Source organism: Oratosquilla oratoria, chromosome 42 (genome assembly GCF_046742065.1).
Source record: "Oratosquilla oratoria isolate Oo_2021 chromosome 42, ASM4674206v1, whole genome shotgun sequence".
In the NCBI taxonomy this organism is placed as follows: domain Eukaryota; kingdom Metazoa; phylum Arthropoda; class Malacostraca; order Stomatopoda; family Squillidae; genus Oratosquilla; species Oratosquilla oratoria.
In genome coordinates this window covers 10,301,870-10,302,405 of record NC_134818.1, presented here as the reverse complement: position 1 = coordinate 10,302,405, position 536 = coordinate 10,301,870, and positions in this window count along the sequence as shown.

Sequence of the window (536 nt, the reverse complement as noted above, 5' to 3'; positions counted from 1 at the left end):
GTAATAACTGGCAACTCTACTTCATCGTGCCAAACTAAAGTTGTTAATCTTTTCCATTTCATTCCGTTCATTTTTCAATATTTTCGTTTTTTTCTACTTGCAACAGTGTAGATGAATACAGGAATAAAGTAAAAAGCTTAGTAATATTTCAAGTCAATTTAGTAATCGATTATCTAAATATATCTGGTAAAAAAAAAAGTTCACGTTCCACACGGTTCACGAAGAACAAAAGAACAACGTTCACACACTGATAACAAATAACACAACACGGAGCATACCAAATAACATAACACGGAGAGTCTACATGGCCCTCGACTTTCGGGGTAACGCGAATAGACTGACCAAGAATGAGGACTGACAGTCAAAATTGAGGCAGAGGGGGAGAAGTCTGAATTGATAGAATATGGAAACGACATGGGGGGCAGGGGGGGAGGGGGGCAGCTATGGATGACACCAGTAATCAACTTCGTCTATGCTGGATACAGATGGCGAGTGAATCCACTGCCGCATGTGTAAAACAATACACATATGTACTA